Source organism: Homalodisca vitripennis, chromosome 2 (assembly GCF_021130785.1).
Source record: "Homalodisca vitripennis isolate AUS2020 chromosome 2, UT_GWSS_2.1, whole genome shotgun sequence".
Taxonomy (NCBI): Eukaryota; Metazoa; Arthropoda; class Insecta; order Hemiptera; family Cicadellidae; genus Homalodisca; species Homalodisca vitripennis.
The window spans coordinates 28,968,833-28,989,839 of record NC_060208.1 but is presented as its reverse complement, the minus strand read 5'-3'; the positions used below and the strand labels follow the sequence as shown (position 1 = coordinate 28,989,839).

The 21,007-nt window shown below is 33.5% G+C and overlaps 1 pseudogene; it reads left to right on the top strand.

Annotated features, from left to right (window-relative positions):
• The first annotated feature begins 6,007 nt into the window (after positions 1–6,007).
• Positions 6,008–20,920, top strand: LOC124353737 (annotated as a pseudogene).
• Positions 20,921–21,007: the final 87 nt, after the last annotated feature.

The following is a 21,007-nucleotide window of genomic DNA, read 5'->3' as shown; positions in this document are numbered from 1 at the left end:
ACATTTCAGTTACAATTTCACAATAGCCAATAATCACTAACCTATACATACACGATCTTTACACAAGCCTGTCCCGGCCGGACCCCGACATGTCGGAAGGTCTGGCCATGGTAACCCTCGAGGAGGAGGAAACTCAAAAAGCGGTTCAATCTATTATTATAGACCATGATTATTTAAATAAAAACTGCTAAAGATAATAATGAAGGTAAAAGAAAAAGAGACAATGACCCATGTAGCCCCACTGACCAGATAGAAAATACTCCAGAATTAAAAAAAAATATTTACCAAAAGGTATTACAAGTATGACAATCAGGGACCCTATGAAATCATCATTCAAGACAAAGATAAACGTAAGTTAAACCCTTTCTCTGTTGGTAAGATAATTAAAAACCATTGCTCAGACATTCATCATATGAACGTTCTGGCAAAAATTTGTCTGTTAAATGCAAAAACTATGAAGCAGCCAATAATTTGGTTGAACTCACAATATTTAACACAATATAATGTCTTCGTACCCTCTATTAGAATTTACTCTGTAGGAGTAATATATGTTGAAAAAGAAATTTCTGATGAAGAAATCTTAAACGAAACGGAAAGTGAGAGTAAAATCTTATTTGCCAATAGAATTAAAAGACGAGTAAATAATGACCTAGTTTCCAACTTCTTTTGTAAAAGTCACTTTTGACTCAGACATACTACCACAGTATGTTAAACTTAATTATGTACGTATGAAGGTTAGACACATTCAGAATACCTGTAAAACAATGTTTTCGTTGTTTTGCTTATGGACATGTTGCAAGCACACCATGTACCAATAATAGAATAATGTAGAAACTGCGGGGAGGCCTTTCATTCAGAGGAATGCCAGGCCCCCTTAAAATGTATTCACTGCCTAGGTACTCATAGTAGTAACTCTAAATTTTTGTCCTGAATTTACTCGTCAAAGAAATATTAAGGATAGAATGAGCTCAATGAGGGAAGACTACCACACAGCTAGTCCAATACTTCCCTATAACATATAAAAAAATTAAAAATCATGTTATAAGGCCTAGCTCTTACGCTGCTGCTACTAAAATACACAAATATCAGGTAAATTAATCCTGAACTACCAGCACATAAATTAAATTACCACCCAGTAGTCACACACAACATGTTTTCTCCCCCTAACTGAAGAGTAATATATCGGAACAACACAGCCAATGCAGTGAGAGTAACTTTAACCTTAAAAAACCTAGATCTACAGTTGGGCTAAGTAGGAATGCTTCCCCATAGACTAAGTCACAGTAATAATCATTATAAGACCACTAGCATAAATACAAACCGTAATAATACCAGTAAACTTACTGTAACTGGCAAACAGAACTCACTTACGATTAACCAAAATACACAAAAACCTGAGTCTACATCACAAGATAGGGAACATTTACGTTCCCTAATTAACAAAAAAATAGATGACATAAAATTCAAATTACTATCTACACCTATTACTTTTAATAATAAAAAACAAATAGAAGATTTCTTAGCTCCTTTTAAGGTTACGGACAGTAATCCCAAGACTAGGGGCAATGGGCCCACTGACAGGACACTAAAACAGAACCAAAATAAAAGTACTGGCAATACTTCAGCAGTAACAACTTCAAAACATGTTAAATGAATTGAAAATAATTCAGTGGAATGCAAGATCACTAAAACCCAAGTGGTCAGAATTTATATATAATATATTACTAAAAAATAAAATTCAAATAGGTTTAATCCAAGAAACTTGGTTAACAGAATATGATAACATCAAAGATAACAATTATAATATAGAAAAAGTTGATAGGATTGATGGATATGGAGGTGTAGCTATGATAATACACAAATCAGTAACTTACACAAAAACACTAAGTTACAACGACAATGTAACACAATTAATTGGTATTGAAATAAACAATTATAATAAACCTGTTTCATATATACAATATATATTGTAAACCTAAAAATAAAATAAAGAGAAGATTTTGGGAACAATATATGTTTAATAAAGACCATGGATACTCAATTTTCTGCGGGGATCTAAATGCTCACCATCCTTACTGGGGAGCCCAGATCACCCAATCCAAGAGGGAGTGATATTTTTTACGGAATAAAACAAATCCCTTCTAATTTTACTTAATGATTACAGACACACTACAATACCTACTCTAGATCAAAACACTTCTACCTTAGATTTATCATTTGTGTCACCCAATATGCACTCAAAGCTAGAAAATTGGGAGATAATGCAAGATACTATGGGTAGTGACCATTTTCCTATAGTTATAAGTTTTAACCATGACTAACTTACACATGTAAATATAACCTAGATTGGAAAAAATATTAGTCATAACAAATTTAATTTTAAGAAAGCAAATTGGCTTGTTTTTTTCTAAGACAGTAAGAAAATAAAGTTAATGAATTAAAACTTTCAACATCCTTTAATAAAATGGATGAGCTTATATAATATAATTACAGAGGCCTGTGAGACATCCATACCTAAAATTAAAATGCCAATAAACAATAGTAGAGGGTTTTCTCCTAAACCCTGGTGGACAGATAATTGTTCCAGGGCTATTGCTCAAAGGAGACTGGCATTTACAAGATTTAGAAAACAAATGACGGCAGTAAACTACCGTACATTTCAGATAGCTCAGTTAAAAAGCCAGAGAGGAAATTCAGTTGGCCAAAAGATTGAGTTGGGAAAAAACGTGTCAGGATATAGGGAGAAAAGGACAAGCTCATTTGCCTGGAAAATTGTAGGCAAGTTAAAAGGTAACAAATGTCATAACAGTAATGACACTTTATAAATAACAATGAAAAATTATGTGAAGGTTTTATGAAACACATAGTCCCAGACTATGTGCCCCATGTCAATGAATTGCAATATATTGACAGGAAATTGTACAGACCTTCTGATGATTCACTAGAAAAAGACTTTTCTTTTCAAGAATTACTGATAGCTATCAAAAATAAAAATAAAGACACTTCTCCAGGTCTTGACGGTATATCGTACAGAATTATTAAAAACCTGCCAGAAAATGCCCTTAAAATGCTCCTTGCAATATTTAATGAAATATGGAATGACATATAGACATACCCACAACATGGAAGCATTTCAGGATTATTGCTTTGCTTAAACCTAATAAAAATAAGAACTCAGAAGAATCATACAGACCAATTTCGTTAATATCTTGTTTAGCTAAGCTTATGAATTCACTAATTAAAAAATAGGTTAGAATGGTTGGCCGAAAAACTCAATTTGGTCTCTGAGACTCAATATGGTTTCAGAAAAATGAAGGGTTGTAGTGATTACCTAATTACATTTTTGTAACCGACACTCTAAACAGCCTTATCATTTAACGAAACAACTGTTGCTGCAGCATTAGATATTTCTAGTGCATATGATAATGTTTTTTATAACCGGCATTGATAGATAGATTATCTAGCCTAGGTATTCCATCTAAGTTCTTAATATACTGCCACAACTGGCTGATAAATAGAAAATTAAGCTTTATTAATCCTAAGTATACTTTCACTAGGGTAGTTAACAGAGGCTTGCCACAGGGCTGTGTTCTCAGTCCTTGTTATTCTCCCTTTATACATCACATATAAAATATGCACACTACAATATGCTATACAACCTCATGCATGCAAATGCTGGTGCAATATGCAGATGATATACTGCTATATTCCGCACATAAAAATTATGACATGGTTTCAAATCATATGCAACTAGCTATTAATGGGCTGGTTGAATATTCGAGATCCTACACATGGACTTCAATGCAAAAAAATGTAATATACTAGTTGTATCTAGAAAAAAAATAATGACCCTAATCTACAGTACTTTATAAAAGATTTATTGACCTGTAGTAGACACAATTAAAGTGTTAGGCATATACATCGACAATAAGCTAAAACTTTTAAGACTCATATCAATAGTATTCTTCAACAATGCTGGAAAGGAAAGACTTGAATATCCTTAAATCTGTCAGTTGCAGAACTCAGGGAGCTCACCCTGAATTTATATTACAGATTTATAAGAGTGTGATAAGAAGTAAGCTAGATTATGGATGTTTCCTCTACGGACATAGCACTAAAACTGAGTTGAATAAGATTGATAATTTACAAAATCAGGCACTGAGAATTGCCCTGGGGCTTTTTAAATCTTCCCCTATTGTAACATTACATGCAGAAGCATCTGTAATGGCCTTTAAACTTAAGGCGACAGCTCTAGCCGATAGGGTAGTTTATACAAAATAGTTTCGCAAAATAATCACCCTGCTTATACAAGTTTAATGTATCTTAGCTCAATATATACTGACATGCAATATTGGGCAAACAAAAGGGTCCCTTTATTTCTACAGTCCTTGAATAATATTAGTCAGATTAATATAAACATAATTACTGATGTAGTATTTAAGAATATTTGGGATTTTGATGAACCCCTCTTCTTAATAAATAGAAAGGTAAAACCTACCAGTAATGCATTTATACTAGACAACAAAATTATCAAGAACCAACAAAATGAAAATGTAACAAAACAAATAGTAAGAGACAAACTAAACATAACCTTCAAAGATTACATTCGTGTTTACACAGATGGATCCAAATCTGTAGAAGGGGTTGGCTCTGCCTTCTGGATACCACAACTTAATATCTCAGCCAAATATACTTTAAATAAGTACTCTTCAAGTTATACTGCGGAGTTAGTAGCAATTTTGAAAAGTATTCAACACATAAGTAATCTAAATAACAACGATTTTATAATCTTAACTGATTCTCAAGCTGCAGTAATAGCCATAGAAAAAAGCAATGGAGGGGTCGAATAATGATAATCAAAGTATTATTATAACAATATTTATGAAATATTAGTGACAAAGAAAAATATCATTATACAGTGGATACCGGGTCACATAGGTATCGCTGGAAACGAAAAAGTGGACAGTTTAGCTAAGGAAGCAATAACAGATGGCATCAGACTAGTAGAATTTAACATACCATTTGACGATTTTAAGGCGTATCAAAAAATACTATACCATGCTAAATTTAATGAATACTTTTTAGGTTCAAATAAAGCAAAATGGTACAAAACAAATTGTAGATTTCAGTCCCAAAACAAAGTTGGTTCAAAAATGTCAAGTTTAAAAGATGGGAGATAGTTAACCTACTTAGATTAAGAGTTGGACATGCTAATACAAATAGTAGTCTTTTTACTATAGGTAAGTATTTTACTCCGTTATGCTTAAGATGTACTTTGGGTAATAACGAAACTTTAGAGCATATATTTTTCAGATGCCCGGCAAAATGAACCATGCTAGAAGCACAAATTTCAAATTAATTAGTAAACAATTTGGGTTAAATAATGTGAACTTATGTAGAGTATTACAAACCAATGATAGTCAAATTTTCAAAGAAACTAAATAGTTTTCTAGTTGCAATTAAACGAAGGATATAACTAAACTGAATTATACACAACAGAAATCAACATACTACATACATGTAAACCTTGGGAATAGGCACTTCAACCGAGGCCCTTCCTTTCGGGATAGGAATGCCTGATGGGCCCCTGGCGAGAAGCTCTCCTAACACCCCACCATTCCCTATCTTCCCAACATATGTCCTTAGATTCCCAAACTCCCATCTTTTGAGTGACTAACGAAACACTACAGTACACTACTGAAACATTCATGTATTACCATTAATATCTTCGATTATGTCTATTAGATATACATGTATATGGATTGACTAATACTGCTGAATACCTTATTAACATGACAACCACAGAATAATAGTTATCGCACATCGAGGCTTCATGGATTCCCCAAAGCCTATTAGCCTTAACGCTAAACAAAAAGATAAAAAAAAAAAAAAAAAAAAAAAAAAAAAACCTCAAAGATTGAGCCTTACTGGTTATAAGATTGCCGGTTTCATTGGAAGACGTTTAACCGCTTTGCAGTATTTATATATTGTTCTGTTGTTAATCCTACCACCATAGCGCACAGCTGACCTACTATTTGACGACCACACCAGCTGTCATCATGTCTTTGTTTACGTTCCGGAGCGGAACCGGACGATTGTGGAATGTGGAAGTGGAAATGGAAGTGGAAGAGTGGTCTTAGAGTCTCAGTCACACAGTTCATCTAGGGGAAATGGTTATGTTACTGACCTAGGTTCTTCAGTTCCTAATTGTCTCCAAAAATGAAGGTAAGATGAAAAGAGTATACATCTAATTAAAGTAGTAATATAATGTATTCTGTTCATTTTTTTAAAAATTCGATTAGTTTTAATTATGATATGAATTATTTGTATATTAGTAAGTCGAATAAATATTGAGCAGGCCTATACAATTTCTTTGTTCAATTTACTTGGAACGTGCAGAAACACGTAGGAGTTCGTAGTTATCCTATCTACATTATGCACATATTTAACATCATGCATGAACTTGTATAATACACCACAAACATGCACTAACTCTCAAACACAGATTATTTTTTTTTAATCAGCATCAAAATGTTGTAACCTAACTTAACAAAAAATTTGGTTGATAAATGAGAAAAATAATTGTTTTGTATTCTACTAGGCCTTAAGCTTATATATTCAACTTACATATTTTCATTTAGCATTTTAGTGTATATACCATTGTAAAAGCGGCTGATGAATTCAGGGTTTTCGAATCCTTTGAGTACCACACATTTTTAAATTCCAATCGTAAGTGCAGAAAAAATTTTTTAAGTTAAGTGTTATTTCCTATTAAAGAATATCAAACTATTTTTTTTAGGAATTCACATACAACTTGGGGGTTTTCTGGGGATTAACCCTTCAACCCTAGAAGTTGCAATCATAATTTCTCTTAGTGGCAGGTCGATTTTTGCCCTTGTGCAGAGTCACTAAATTATTCATAGACTGCACTTAATAATAGTGACTGAAGCAAAGAAGAAAAATTGTTTTTTAAATGTCAAACTCAGATGGCCGTAAAAAATAGTAAAAAGTATTATTAATAAATTTCAAGATATGTAAAAGTTTTTAAAATGATTAATTGTTTCTGTAGAAACACTTTGTTTTTTTTAATGCTCATAGTATTTTTTCTATCTTTATAATAATTGAAACATTAAAAAATTACCAAAAATGTCTTTTATTTTAAACATTTGTTGAAAATGTTAAATCATGTATCCTATATTGTTTATAAATAACTTATTTTTATGTAAGAAAATAAGAGGACGCAAAGTTAACTTAATATGATGTTTGAATTGTTTGTTGAAAAACACATGTACTAAATTTCATCAAGTATCTACAAAAATAAAAATATGAGGGTGTGTTTTACACTTAGAAATAAAAACCTTGACGGCTGGCCATATTGATTGTTGACTGTCATCGCTGCTAATGAGTGATCAACTGTAAAATTCAGTAGGCTATACTGTAACATGTTTAACGGAAAAATCTTTTATTTTTCGTGCAAAATTGATACAAAGGCTATTAAAAATAAAATTTTATATTTTAGGCATGCCTATATATTTTTTAGAAACACTCAGTAACGTAACATTGGTCCTGAAAGGGTTAGGCTAACCATTTTACTGCCAGAAAATATGCTCACAGCCTGTTATAAAAGTGCCAAGCCTTTCACTAGAGACATGTTTTAAAACTGTCAGTCCAGTTTTAGATTTTTACATAAATGTTCATATAATTGTTACTAACCCTCAAACTGGCAATCAATGGCTCTTTTGTTTATTCCTGTAATACTGCTGCTTTGCACATTTCAAAGTGTTGCTCAAATGCTGGCTAAGGCTTTTAAATTGGTTTCGTAATTCACAATTAAGAGGTTGCTTTTTAAGAATTTTGCTTATTTTTTTCTCTTTTCCGTATGGTGTTTATTAGGTAGTTTGAAATCCATGGCTTGAATTTTTTCTTACGGGTTACAGGATTTTTAATTTGTTTTTTTTAACTCTATAACAAAATATTTTGGCCTCGTTGTAGAAAACTGTGCTAAAACCGATTCTGCTAAAAATAAACATTCGTCTGTATAGTTGAGTTGAGAGGGGTGGGGCCTTATCATGTTTTCTGATTTAATAAAAAACAATTGAAAATTGCTCTTTATTGAAATCAATTAATACGCTGAAACGGATTAATTAGTCAAAATTAAAATTATTTTAGTAAGTATTATACAAGGTGAAGAATGCAATATACATCACAAAATGGCTTGTCATCACAAAAATCTATATATTTTTTTTTTATTAGGAAACATATTAGGTAAATGGCAATATCAATTCTGATTGGTCAAGAAACACGGTGCAGTGTTTTGGATGCATTGTGAACAATAAGTACCCAAGGAAGAAGGATTCTATTTTTAACAAATTGGGTTGGAGTTTTGAGAAAGTACAGATGTTCAAATATGTCAGCTCTATTCTGACATGTTCCTTGTTCAAAATCGTCATGAAATAATTTAAATTGTTATTAAATTAGTAAAATAGGTGATAGGATACAGCAAATAAAAATTAAGCATATTAGAAAGCTGGCCATTTTCAAAAACCGATAATGTAAGACGTGAGAAAATTCACCACCCTTGTCTAATCTACTAAAGATGGCGTAGCGCACTCTTGCTATTGCAGTGCAGTCAAAAAGCAGGTGTTCAGCAGTTTCCTCCTGCCCGTCACAAAATCTAAAGATCCTCCCAGAAGATGTCTCAGGTGCCCTTGTCCTGTAATTAGATCCACAACCTGAGAAGACACTGATCTATCTAAGGAGAGAAGATCAGATGCAACTCTGGGAGAAGGTGCTGCAGGACTTACGTACTCATCCTGAGACCTGGATGCAGTCTCCATCTTCTCTCATGTTTAATTTGAACCAAGTTTGAAAAAGCCCTAAAGGGTTCACGTCTAAAAATGCCACATAACAGATTAGGCCAAGCCCAAGTTGGCCAAAACATCAGTGTTGTCGTTCTCAAAGATCCCAATATGACCAGGACCAACAAAAAGTCATATTGTTGATTCTGCCAAGAAAAGAAACGGCTTTATAACAATCTCAGACACGTTTGGAGTAAAGCATAAAAGTCCAACGCCTTGCAACGCTGCCTGGCTATCTGTGAAAATGCTAATCGTCTTACTCCTATACCACCAGAGAAGATTCTCATGAGCACATTCTATAATAACCTGTCACTTCTGTGAATCGTAGCAAGACCCTAAACAATTTTTGTAACAACACTCAATCAAATTTTTTTACTCTAGAACCCAGACTTAGTGACTTACTGCATTAAAAAAATGCTAAAAATATCCAATTACATATTTGTTTTTGTTGTTTAATATTCTTTAAAGCCAAATGAATAATTTTAATGTTTATAATTTCTTGTTGAAGTTTAAACCGCTAAAAAGAACACAATTACATACAAATTTTTAAACATAAGTGACTTATTTCTGATTGTGATTAGTTGAAATCTGCCTAGTGCAATCATCCTCATGACAGAATTTCCAGGTTTTTTTTATCATTTTCTCCAATCATGACTCCAGAACCCAAAATCAGCATAATCTATAAATTTGTATACCGTGTGTCCAGAAAGTCTCACGCACCTGTTATTTTTTATTTTTGAAAATAATCTAATATGCTTTAGCACTTTTTTCTAGTATGGAATATAGTACTTTTTGATTTTCACAGTTTCAGCCTCCGCCGCAAAGTAGAAGTCGCAGGGAGGAAGTTGACAATTATTAATAGTAACTCCTATTTTGTTACCCCTCACTGTAAAGGTCTTTAAAAGATTAAACCAATGGTGACATTTTATTTATTTATTTATTTATAATTTTATGGCCTACATTGGACCACTTTAGTCACTTTATATTTTCTAGTCTTTCTTCTTTTATCCACCCAATATTTCTTCATCCTTTCCGAGCGTAATTTCCTTTCCTCCTCCGGAACCACTCTTCCTATTCGTTGTTTGTTTCTTTTCAGCTGTAGTGTAGAGTGTTTGTCATTCAATATCTTCAATGTGTTTGTCTTGTGTTTTAAATCCTCTACTGTAATTTGTAACCCTCTCATATCTTCTTTTAATTCTGTGATCCATTTAATGTCACTTTTACTATACCACAGTTTTTCTACTATTTCCTGCTAATTCTATTTTCAGGTGTTCTTAACAAATGCCCCAGGAATGATATTCGTTTCTTTTTAATTATACTTGTAATGGGTTCTATATTTTTGTAGACTGTTTCATTGGAAGCTAGTCTCCAAACTCCGTCTACTTGATAGTTTTTGTTTAAGCAAGTTCTGACTATTCTTCTCTCCATCTTAAGAACCTTATCTATTGCAATGGTATTTGTTGTTTTAAATATTGTTTCACTTGCGTATGTAATTTGTGGCAGAGCAACTGTTTTGTAGTGTCTTAATTTTGTATTTATTGAAAGACATCTTTTATTATACGTATTCTTAGTAGCATGTTTAATCTTAGTTAGTTTGTCTATTTTACTTTGCCAAGATGGTTTTTCATTCAGGTTATAAGTGATTACTTCTCCTAAGTATTTAAATTTCTGCACAATTTTTATATTGTGGTTGTCCAACCTTATTTTATTTGCAAGTGGAGGCTGCGTTAATAAAACTTATGTTTTTTCAAACGATATCTTTAAACCAATTTTCTGAGCTATGTCTTGTAAAGATTTAATTTGCTGTTTTGTTTCCTGAATGTCATAGGCCAAAAGAGCTAAGTCATCAGCAAACCCCAGACAGTTCAGATTAATGTTGTCCCTTTGATATCCAATCTTTATGTTTTTTTGGTTATTTCTTTCCCATTCCCTCATGACGTACTCTAATGCACAGTTAAAAAGAAGCGGTGAAAATCCATCACCTTGTCTTAAGCCAGTCTTTATCTGAAATGGTTCTGAAAGTTCTCCTCTAAACTTTATTTTAGACTTTGTATTAGTTAATGTTAGTTCTATTAATTTAATTAATTTGGGGTGAAGTCCAAAATGTCTCAGTATTTTTAATAGTGATATTTTATTTCAATGATCCTATAAAATAATGGTGGCCTAAAATATGTGGACAGATTTTAGTTAAACTTTTGGAAATTGTTGTTAGCAGATTATGGGAAACCGTGCTACATTATGTTTAACTTTTAAAATCAATACTGTTAAAAAATCTTTAATTTAAGGAAAGAGGGCATATGTGAAAAATCATCGATTTCAAACACCAAGGTGTTTCCTTACTTTAAAGATTTTGGTAAAAGAAAAAGAGGGTTATATGAATACAATAAGAGTTTTTACCAACCTTGCACAACAGTGGTGGGTGACCTGTACAAATAGTTAACATTTTGAAAACTTAATTTTTTCATTTTAAATTTACTGAGTTACACATTAAATATCATCTTCAGTTATTCCTCCCTGATCCGAATCAAGCTGTCAAAAACACTTTATTGATAGACAGTGAACCTATTTCTGCACTCCGAGGGACCGGGCATCAGATGTTTTTCCAATCTATTGTTGACTGAACATTGTCCACTAAACTACCTATTTAAGATGCGTGTCTAACATATGTTGCATCTGCAAGAAATCCAAGAGGACTGTGATTGCATAACGATTGCTCTGATTAGCTTTACTATAAGGCTTTACTAAAACATGTTGACACATGAACTTTTAATATTGTGTGATTGTTCCTCAATTCAGGCAGTTTGTTTGAGAGTTTCATGTCAAAGTAGCGTACAAATAGACTAATATTTTTTATGCGTGTTTAGGAATTTAACTTTTCTTTGGAAAATTTAAAACTCTTATATGATTAATGGTATTTGTAGTAATTCACACTCAAGCTATAATTCTTTTGTGTATGGTGTCAATCCATGCATAACAACGTTTGTATAAACAACTTCCTAATTTAAAAGTTTAATATGTGAGACATAGTGTGGATGACATATTGGGTTACAAATACCAACACTTAAAAGTGCTGATTCATGTGTTTGTTTGGTCCAATACAGTTTTACAAAATGTGATCAACTACAAAGTTCTTAAAGGATGGTAATAATCCGTTTTCCAGTCACACTATGTTTGTTGATTCTTTGATTATAGGTTTTTGTATTATTAGAAATTGATATATACGTTTTTTAAATAAAAATTAAATTTGTAAATAAGTGTTTTAATGGTGGCCATCAATGATTTTATTTTTGGCATACATTTGTTTAAGAACAGAAATAGGGACAGTAATTGTGTTATGTATCGTACACTAAAGAGGACTGAGTGGCTTATGCTATTATTATCTAATCATAGTTGATTATCAATAGTTCAATATTTATTATCAGTGAATAAACATGCCTGTGTACATTGTACTTTGAGATCCACAGCTTGAGAGATTCTCAATAATCCCATCACTTTAAAATTACTATATACATTTTTGTTATTACTATATTACATGTTTTAATGATTAACATAGTTTATTGGGGTAAATAGGTGTATTTTCTAATATTAATTACCAAGTTTTGTACAATAATTGCAAAATAGCTATTATTATTACTACATGTAGCAGTTGTTTGCGACTTCGCACATTATTAAAAAAAATGGAAAGTTGTAGTCTTCTTAGCAAAAGCATTTATGATGTAATATTATTGATATTTTTCAAACAGAAATAAGCATCTATATGGTACTTAATATTTTAGTGTCTTAAAAAGCCTACTACGGTAAAATAGCAACTACTTCTGGCAGTTTGACACTCCCAGTCTAATCTATGGCGCCATATATGATTTTGCTTTTTTGTCCTGATCAAGAAAATATTACATTTGTAGGTCTCTGAAACCTACTTCAGTCAAAAAGTGTCTGCTTCTGGCCAGTATAATTTACTTTCGGTCTTAAGATATTTCCACTTCCACTAGTTGACTTTCCATTGTTGCCTCCATACATACAATATACAGGGTGTTCTGAAAAAAGGTGCCCATAAGTCAGGGCGTGATTCCTCACATCAAAATAAGAAAAAAAGGTCTAATTAACATAGGTCCGAAAATGCTTAGTTACCAAGTTATACAGGGTGAAAGATTTCGTCTGAATTTCAGTTCCCCTGCTGCAACGAAGCCCTACGGGTATTTGTTGGCTGTTAATTAAGATGTACAATTTAGCGTACTTTATGTAAAATAAACTGAAAAATTGAATAAAACCGTTTCCAGACCTGTAGCTACAGTAATTTTTAAAGATATGTGACGAAATACGCGAAACTTGGTCCCGAAAAACAAGTTACATTTAGGTTTGAAGCAGATTTACTATGTTAAATGTACAATAAACACAAAATATTTTTTCACGGTACTTGTAGAAAATTTAATTTCGAAGAGAAAGATGTAAAATAAGTCTATAATAGACAAACGCAAACTTTAAAAAATAATCCTTAATTACATACAAAACGCATGAAAAATAGACAAAATCTGTTAAGCTCTCTACAAATGTAATATTGAAATTAAAACAGCTGTTTTATTAAAATATTTGATTTGAGAAACAAAATAATTTCTATTTAAAACATATGTTTTAACAATGTAACATTGTTTATAATAATTTAAATAAACATTACAAGCAGCTATTTTTCCATTGCTCATTAAGTGCGTGTGTTGATCTGTACTTTAATACAAGTTAGTGCGAGTGCCGTTGAAGTTAATTTTTGATAGCTAATAATATCTTATTCATCATGGCAGGTAATATGAATATTATGTACACTAATGGTGAAATGGCAGACATGCATTTAATGTACGGTCTTGCACATTGCAACAGTCGTCAGGCTAGACGACTCTATCAGGAACATTTTCCTCATAGACAGTTACCGACTCATAAAATGTTTTCTTCCATTCATAGAAGGCTAAGCGAGACGGGAACCTTTAAATCTGGAAAAGTTGGTAGATCAGGACGGCCACGTACAACGTGTACAGCTGAATTGGAGGAGGGCATGTTGGACGAAATAGAGAATCATCCTGGAAGAAGTACTAGAGAACTAGCCTTGGATTTCGGTGTTAGTAATTCAATTGTCTGGAAGATTTTACACGAGCAGCAGTTGCATTCTTATCACTATCAAAGGGTCCAGGCTCTTTTGCCTCGAGATTACTTTCCTCGTGTTCAGCTATGCCAATGGCTTATCCAAAGGTGCAGAAATCCACATTTTTTAAATTACATTATCTTTACTGATGAAGCAAAATTTTCAAGAATGGCTATTCTTAACACCCACAATACTCACATGTGGGCAATTGAAAATCCACGTGCTATTTCAGAGAACCGTCACCAATATCAGTTTTCTATAAACGTATGGGCTGCTATTCTGGGTGATAAAATTTTTATTAGTTTTTTACCTGATACGCTCAATGGTGAAAATTATTTACATTTCTTGACGACTAATCTGAATGAGTTACTCGAAGATGTGCCACTATACACACGCAACAACATGTGGTTCATGCAGGATGGAGCTCCAGCTCATTACACATTACAAGTAAGAGAATTTTTAAATGAAGCATATCCAAACAGATGGATTGGTCGAGGAGCCCCAGTAGCATGGCCTGCAAGGTCACCTGACCTCAATCCTCTAGACTTTTTCTTATGGGGACATTTAAAGACGCTTGTCTACGACTCGCCTGTGGATACCATAGAAGAGTTGCGAATAAGGATTGTTAACGGGATTCAAAGGATACGTGAGACACCTGGGATCTTCGAAAGAGTTCGGCAGTCTATAAGAAGACGGCTGGATGCTTGTATTTTGAATGAGGGGAAACATTTTGAACATCTACTGTGACGTGGTTAGTTTTTTAGGACAAGTGTAACTTTTTTGTTGAATGATAATTCAGATAACTTTTTTATGTATGATAATGTATGATTGTTAAAAATATTTACTTGATAAAAAATAATAGTAACTCATTAATTTGTTTTAATAAAACAGCTGTTTTAATTTCAATATTACATTTGTAGAGAGCTTAACAGATTTTGTCTATTTTTCATGCGTTTTGTATGTAATTAAGGATTATTTTTTAAAGTTTGCGTTTGTCTATTATAGACTTATTTTACATCTTTCTCTTCGAAATTAAATTTTCTACAAGTACCGTGAAAAAATATTTTGTGTTTATTGTACATTTAACATAGTAAATCTGCTTCAAACCTAAATGTAACTTGTTTTTTCGGGACCAAGTTTCGCGTATTTCGTCACATATCTTAAAAATTACTGTAGCTACAGGTCTGGAAACGGTTTTATTCAATTTTTCAGTTCATTTTACATAAAGTACGCTAAATTGTACATCTTAATTAACAGCCAACAAATACCCGTAGGGCTTCGTTGCAGCAGGGGAACTGAAATTCAGACGAAATCTTTCACCCTGTATAACTTGGTAACTAAGCATTTTCGGACCTATGTTAATTAGACCTTTTTTTCTTATTTTGATGTGAGGAATCACGCCCTGACTTATGGGCACCTTTTTTCAGAACACCCTGTATATTAATACACAGGATTGAGAAGCCCACTGTAGTCAAGAAGTATCTACTTATGGTATAAGAAATAAATTCGTTAATAAATTTATATTTTTCCAAATAATTATTTGTAATAGGTTTTATGTGACAGATGTTTTGTTCCTCATCTGACTGTACTCTTGGAACAAATTACACGTTTAGTTATGTTAGAGTGCATTTTCCTTAAGCTACTGAAAAAAATTCCACATCAAAATGTCATGGTAGCCGACTCAGTTTTAGCTGGGTAATCAATCGTTCACAGCTTTTTTGTTTTAAGGTTGGTTTCATAACAGTGATTAAAAAGTATTTTCAATTCATTAAATAGTTAATTTTGTTACTGGCACAAAGAGGAGCAACAATGAAATAGTAACTTTGTCTTTGCTATCGATTACACTACCGATCAAGCACTGTAAAATTAATATTCTCTAAAATTGTAATGTAATCAAATGTTTTAGCCTCTTTGGTAAACTTCATCTGAAAATGTCAACAGCTGTTTAGTGTCAGTCCAATTTGTGTTGTGCTTCATAAATATTACCATTATTTTCCCAAGTTCAAAAATATTCTGTGAAACTTTCCAATTTTTTCTCCATAAGAACCTTCCTTGAACTTCAATGAGCATTGAAATAAAGGAATTAACAGAATTGGTCCAGTTGTTTTCAAAATGACTGCTTAGCGATTCATTGCTATTTAAAAGATTATTAACCCTCCGAGCGTCGGCCGACTTGTTTTAAGTTGACGGCATCTTTCTCTAAACGTCGCCGTCTTATTTTAAGACGGCAGGCACTTGCAGATCAAATTAATTCAACCCTCACTATCATTGGCGTAATATTATAATATTATATTTATATATATATATAATATTATAATAATATAACAACAGAGTGTTTATTTTAGAAGAGGGCCTGTGTTAGCAGTAGGGTACAAACAAACAAAACACCCGAAAACCAGTATACCTTTTGTCAACAGCTTGTCATGCCCAAGACCTATGGGTTCAAAAGTCACCGTGAGGCTGTAAAGCCATACAAGATACAGCAGTATAATTTATACATGGGTGGAGTGGACAGGAAAGATAAATCCATCTATCACATATCATGCTTGCGGACCACCACTCGCTATTGGAAAAAAATCTTTTATAATCTCCTTGACATGACAATTTTTGACTCCTTCATCTTATATTCACAAAACACAGACAAGCATATGCCCAGAAGAGAATTTGTGATGGTTCTAATTGATGAACTCACAAGAACAGCACCAGAAGAAGTAGCCCCTCAGCGTGCTCCAACAAAGTAGAATATTTTATTGTTGTGTTACTTAGCAATACCAAATAGGCAAAAATTCAAATTTGTGCATATCCATGTAAGTTTGTATAACATTATGAATATATTCACAGAACCCTGTATATTTATGTGTTCATGACTAAATTTGCTATAATTTGCCTATTATGAAATTGTTCTAGAAGTAATATAATAATAACATGTGGATACTTTTATATTAAAAAAATATTTTCTAAAGTATTTTTTTACTTTTCACAGGCTGTTGCAAAAAGAAAAATTTTTTAATTTTAATTTTTATATAATCATATTCTGTGATTCTTTACAAGAAAAATGATGTATAATACTCTATATTTAAACCATTCTTAAGATTTTTATGAATTATGCAAAAAAAGACTGCAAACCCTATAAAAACAGGTGGACGTTTAGGGAAATATGATGGATGCTTGGAGGGTTAAACATTTAAATGTTTCTAGAAGAGGAATTTCAGATTTATACAGTACAATCAATTATAATTAATCATGAATTTTTACCCCTAAAAAGCATATTATCATGCATGAGCATGTAAAAGTAGCAGAAGTTTCCTTAATAAAGAGCTTTTTGCAGATGAAATTTATATATCAAATTAATACAAAACAGTATTAACTTTTTGGAGTGTAAGGGTTATCAACAAGTAACTGTAAATAATAACAGGTAACACTTTACACTTCATATAAGATGTAGTGAAAATTGTAGAGAACCTTCACGATCAAATAGACACTTAAAATGACATGAGATACCAACGTAGACAATAACTCATTAGGTATTAGTAGTTAACAGTTTTCATTCCATATATGATATAATTACAATTGTAGAGGACCTTAATGTTCACATAATATCAATATTTGAGCTGTAAGAATTATCAAGTTTGTAATAGATATTGTGAGATGTTACCACTTTTAAGTCCACATATGATGTAGTTACAAGGGTAGAGGTCCTTAATGTTCACATAACATCAAAATATTAGCTCTAAGAATTATCAACGTTTATAATACCTAGCTATAATTGTGAGATGTTACCACTTTACTGTCCATATATGGTGTAGTTACAATTGTAGAGGACCTTAGTGTTCACGTAGCATCAACATTAATTGAGCTTAGTGTTATACCACTCAGATGCTTAATTAATTAGTATAATAAATATAAGTTTGTCTTTTACTAAATTAATTATTGTTTTGACTGCTTTGGTTGTTTCAGAAATAGACTACACTTCAATTATCAAATTTGGAATGGAGAAAACAACCTGCTAAAACACATCCATTAGTAAATGATAGAGGAACTACTAGTTGTAATTTTGGTTTAGCCTGATATCGAATCCACGAACAGGCAGAATGAAGTCACCAGACGACCACTTACACATAGTCTACAGTTCCTCCTTGCACACCAATGTGAAAATCAAAATTGGTCCATTGAAGGGAACTCACCCTGTGCCTGAGTTTGATCAGATACTTGCGAATCCCATGATAAAGTTCACTGGATTGTATGACGTCAGTATGAATGCTAGAGCAAGTGCAGACTTATTGGTAGAATCTCAGCTTTACTCTGGTGGTCGACCCCTTGCCCTGTCTGTGAGCACATCACTCAGAGTCTCGAACTCGTCCACACATCGGTTTGAGTGGTTCGACTTGCCATTGAATTTCAGTGATCTTCCCCGTGATGCGATGTTAGCAATAACTCTGTACGACTGTATGGGTCCGAGGGCTTTGAAGCCGGTCGGAGGCACTACCATTTCACTCTTCAGCAAACACGGGGTTTTCCGGCAAGGTATGATGGATCTGAGAGTCTGGTCTGATTGTGTGGCCGACGGGAATACCCAGACCACCACTCCAGGCAAGGGATCCGGTCCGGACAACGACACCTCTTTTGATAAAGCTAGTACTTCTAGGAAAGTTGATCTAACTAACAAGATGCAGAAAACCAAGTTAAATAAACTTACAAAAAAGCATCGTGAAGGTAATTTACCACAAGTGGACTGGTTAGATAGATTAGCATTTTGTAAGATAGAGCAGCTCAAAGAAGCAGAGAAAAAAAAATCAAATCATCTCTACTTGACTGTTGAATTTCCTGAAGTTAGTGACAAAGGGATTATATACTCTGTTGTATTTTACGAGCAAGATGGTGATGAGTTGTACCAGTTCAAAGATCATCCTGATATTGTTCTTCTCCCGGATCCTGAATTACAGCAAGAAAATCTGGTGGAAAGTAAACATCATAATCTTACTCGTAGTCTGCATAGAGGAGTATGTGATAAAGATCTAAAGCCCAACTCATTAATTAGAGATAAACTGAATGCAATTATAGCTAGCCCACCAACAAAGCAGTTAACCACAGAGCAGCAAGATTTAATATGGAAATACAGATTCTACTTGAGCACCCAAAAACAAACATTGGCTAAATTCCTTCACTGTGTAAACTGGGATTTAGCTGGGGAAGCTCGACAAGCAGTGGATATGTTACAGCAGTGGGTGCCTATGGAAGTGGAAGATTCTCTGCAGTTCCTGAGTTCAACCTTTACCCATCCAGCTGTTCGAAGGTATGCCATCTCTAGACTACAACAGGCATCAGACGATGATCTTTTGCTCTATTTACTTCAACTTGTGCAAGCGCTTAAATATGAAGACTTTTATGACATAAATGAAGTATATGAAAGAATGCAAACAAAAGAGTGTAGCACTCCTGATACTGATCATAAGGAACTTCCACGTCCCTCCACAAGCAGATGCCCTGACTCCAAAAACAACAAGAGTAATTTAGAAGTGGAAAAGGATGAAAATAAAAACCTTGCTACTTTTTTGATACATAGAGCTTGCAACAACCCAACACTGGCCAACTACTTCTATTGGTACCCCTCATCACAGAGTGTGAAGATCAAGAAGTGACCGTAGAGATGGACACGAAAGTCAGGGAAATGTACTTGACTGTGATGCGTATATTTCAAGAGACACTACAAAAAGGATGTACAGAATGGCAAAAACAACAGCAGATACTTCAGCGTCAAGTCTCCCCTCGTAGATGAGTTAGTAAAATTGGTCAAGAGTGTCCAGCGAGAAAACTGTAATCGCAAGAAAAAAATAGAGCAACTGCAGACACTCTTAGCCGATAGTGAAGCATTCAAAATCAATCTAGCAGATTTTGAACCCATGCCATTTCCTCTTGATCCTAGAATCAGCATTCAAGGTATTGTCCCTCACGATGCTATTTTGTTCAAATCAGCCTTAATGCCTTTACGCCTCACCTTCAAAACAACTGATGGCTCCGAGTATGTGGCCATATTTAAGCATGGGGACGATTTACGTCAGGATCAATTTGTTTTACAGATCATAACATTAATGGATAAATTGTTAAGGTTGGAAAATCTTGACTTGAAATTAACTCCGTACAGAGTGCTCGCTACAGGAACAAAACATGGATTTGTGCAGTACATTGATTCCCTAACTGTTGCTGATGTATTAAAGTCCGAGGGTACTATTCAGAATTTTCTGAGGAAGAGACATCCGAGTGAGTCGAGTTCTTATGGTATCGCTCCAGATGTCATGGATACTTACATACGCAGCTGTGCCGGTTACTGTGTTATAACATACATACTGGGTGTTGGTGACCGACACTTGGACAATCTGTTGTTAACTACCTCAGGTAAACTGTTCCACATAGACTTTGGTTATATCCTCGGGCGAGACCCAAAACCTCTTCCTCCACCTATGAAACTCAGCAGGGAAATGGTGGAAGCGATGGGTGGGACGGACTCTGAACACTACCGTGAATTCAGCAAACTGTGTTATACCGCCTTCCTCCATCTCCGCAGAAACGCTAATGTCATTCTCCACCTGTTTTCTCTGATGGTGAATGCCAATGTGCCCGACATTGCATTGGAACCCGACAAAGCTATCAAGAAAGTGCAGGATAAGTTACAACTAGAAATGACGGATGAGGAAGCTGTGCAGTTGTTTTAAAAGTTTACTAGACGAATCTGTAACAGCTGTTACAGCTGTCGTAGTTGAGAAATTTCATCAGTTTGCTCAATATTGGCGAAGTTAACGATATTATTACCTAGATAATTTTAGGTAGTTTAGAACAAAGAAATTCATTGACGTTCAGTTAAAAGAAACTATCTTAACTAAATGTCAATGAATTTCATTTTTCTAAACTTACTAAAATCATCTAGATTTTCATATTTTAACAAATCATCTATTTTAACAATCTACATGATTTTAGGTAGTTTAGATAAAAGAAATTCATTGACATTTAGTTAAGATAGTCTTAA